This window comes from Fundulus heteroclitus, chromosome 19, assembly GCF_011125445.2.
Source record: "Fundulus heteroclitus isolate FHET01 chromosome 19, MU-UCD_Fhet_4.1, whole genome shotgun sequence".
Classification (NCBI taxonomy): domain Eukaryota; kingdom Metazoa; phylum Chordata; class Actinopteri; order Cyprinodontiformes; family Fundulidae; genus Fundulus; species Fundulus heteroclitus.
This window is the reverse complement of record NC_046379.1, coordinates 28,360,797-28,364,218: the sequence shown is the minus strand read 5'-3', so window position 1 is coordinate 28,364,218 and position 3,422 is coordinate 28,360,797.

Genomic DNA, 3,422 nt, shown 5'->3' with positions numbered 1-3,422 from the left:
GGATACATACTTGGATTTTTTGTGCATTACAGAGATCATCATGATCTAGAGTTATCTCTGTACCCATTACATGAACTCTCTTCCTTTAAATGCCTTGCACTTAAGTGTAAGCTCTCTTCCCCTGTAATGCTACTCTTCATTTACTGACCACAAAAATCTAACTAATTTTTTATCCCTGAGGTGTCAAATCTCCTTAGAACCTCCTGTGCATCCTCTGCTAATGTTATCATCTTAGGTTAAATGAACATCCATGTCGCTTTGCTGCTGAATTTCTGCAGATGAACATTTAAAAGTTTGTTATCTGAGTCACAGCTAACAAATAATGAGGTAATAATGTGCTTTTGTGCAATGATGATCTGAAGCTTCATTTACAGCAATGTGCATTTAGATATTCAGAGATGATAGTGTGGCAAGTAGGCAGTAACATTATGGTGATTATAACGTATGATGGGCTAGTAACAGTGGGGTAATTTTAAAGCGTTGGGCTGCAGTCTCCCATCAGGGGGCGATTGCCCTCACAGCTCTTGGAAAGAAGCTGTTTCTAAGTTTATTTGTTTTGGCTTTGAGGCTTCTGAAGCGTTTACCTGATGGGAGAGGGGCAAACAGCACATTGCCTGGGTGGGTGGGATCAGTGGAGATGCGTCTGGCCCTTCTTTGGACTCGTTCTGCATAATTGAATCCAAATCCTGCAGACGGCATCCCACAATCCCCTGCGCTGTTCTCACCACCCGTGCTAAGTCCTTCCTCTCCTAATTGTGCCGATGCCATACCATACAGTTATGCTGAGACATAATACACTCTCTATGGTAGCTCTATAGAAGTTATTTAGCAGTTTAGTGGGAAATCCTGAGGATGAAGAGCCGTTGTTGGGCCTTCTTCACCAGGTGGGAGGTGTTCACAGTCCAGGAGAGGTCTGAGGAGATGTGAATATAAGTTAGAATACCATAAAATGATTTCAAAAAATAAATGTTTAATCAAAAACAGAATAAGAAATAATAACTTTCCCCATTACATTATAGAAAACGATAATCGTATTACCAATATGATTGATGTAGCAAATGGATTTAACACATTCTTAACAAATATAAGATCAAGCTGGCAGAGGCAACACAGGACAGTGGAACAAAAATGAATGTCAGATTACGTTGAATGAAATGAGGATTCTATGTTTTCAAGAGCAGTGGAAGAGAAAGATATTTATGATATTGTAAATGGTTTCAAGAATAAATCCAGTACAGACTGGAATATTATTGACATCAAAACAATAAAGAGTGTTATTGATGGTATTATAAAACCCATTAATGTATTTAATTAATTGATTAATTAATTTCAACCTGTCCTTTCAAAAGGTTGTTTTTCCAGATAAAATGAAGATAGCTAAAGTTGTTCCCATTTACAAATCTGGAGACAAGCACAATTCTTATAATTACAGCCCAATATCGGTACTTTCCCCCCTTCACAAAAATATTAGAAAATCTATTTATTAAACAATTTGAAAGCTTTGTTGAGAAACACAAGTTGCTGGCAGACAGTCAGTACGGATTTAAGAATAATTGCTCCACAGCTCTTGCAATGACGAACTTGATAGAAACAGTAACTGAATGTGTTGATGACAAGAAGTGTGCACTTGGAGTCTTTCTGGATGTAAAAACAGTTTTTGACACTGTCGTTCATGAAATACTGTTAAGTAAGCTGGAAAAGTATGGTTTCAGAGGTGTCGTGTTGGACTGGTTATAGAGTTACATATCTAATAGACGTCAATTTGTGCAAATAAATCAAGACAAGTCAAGACTCAAGAGTAAGGCATGTGGGGTACCTCAAGGTTCAGTTTTTAGGTCCTAAAGTGTCCATAATGTATATTTATGACAGTTGTAAAGTATCAAATGCACTCAAGTTTGTTTTGTTTGCCGATGATACAAGTGCTATTTGTTCCAGGATGGATTTGCAACAGTTTTTGGAGGTGTTCACTAAGGAAATGCATAAAATAAAAAAGAGGTTTGATATAAATAAATTATCACTACATGTAGACAAAACTAAATGTATGCTATTTGGAAATAACAACAAAAATACACAAGTAAATGTATGTATTGATAATGTAAAAATTGAAAGGGTAACTGAAATTAAATTTCTTGGTGTGATGTTAGACCACAAAATCTGCTGGAAACCACACATCAGATATGCTCGGGGGAAGTTGGCTTGTACTCTTGGCATCCTGTGGACAATAATGCCTATCCTCAACCAGAAATCCCTTTAAACATTATATTGTACATTACTCTTACCATATTTGAATTATTGTGTAGAAGTGTGGGAAAACACCTACAAAAGTAATCTCCAAACAATAGCTACTACATAGAAACAGGCTATTAGATTAATCAAGCAGGTTAGAAAGACCATACAAACTTTTTTTTAAATAAAAACAGGAGCTATGAAATTTCCTGAATTGGTTAAATTGAAAACAGCACAAATAATATTTAAAGCATAAAAAAATGTACTTCCTAATAACTTAATGAAACTGTTTGCAGAAAAGGTTGGAGGGTATGATCTAAGAGGGAAACTGAATTTAAAAACTCAGCATTGCAGGATAAGTTTAAAAAGTATGTGTATTTCAATAGCCGGGGTTAAATTATTGAACAGTCTAACAGAAGAACTAAAACAAAGTAAAAACATTAGCCAGTTCAAAAGAAAATATAAAATGCAAATTCTAAATACATATAAGGATGAAGAGGAGCAGTTTAAACTGAGACGTTAAAGGAAATGTTAAAAAGTATGTATACAATATATGTGTATATATGTACAGTATGTGTGTGTGTGTGTGTGAATATATGTATATCTATATATATCTGAATAAGTGTGTGTATGTATGTGTGAGTGTATGTATATACACGTGTATATATAAATTTGTCCTTTGTTTTCTTTTCTTTTGCTTTCCTGATTTAAATAATTTGTATTATTTGGGTAAACATATTTTATGGATTCTTTGTTTGATAAAAATTGTGTTTAGACCATCCCTGATCTCACAAAGTCGTGCAGCAACAAGATTCCCTGTTGGATGGGCCAATGCCAGCTGAGTCCAACCTCCATTTTCTTGTGTAGAGAAGGACTGTTCAGTTATCATTCAGCTTTGCTCCAGTTCAGGTCCTCTTTGAGCCTCCTGGAGCCTGGTAAACATCACAGCCATGATCATCTTCCTCTGCTTTTCCTCTCTCATGCGCAGCGCCTACATCCACTTGAAGGGAATATATATATATATATATATATATATATATATATATATATATATATATATACACAATAGGCTAGTGCAGAAGTGTTGTATGCAGCATATGCTAGAAAAAAGTCATACCGGTCTACTTAAAGCACTGGGTTTATCCTACAAATGACAATCGCTATTTTTATATTGCATCGATGTAATTGAATCGTTA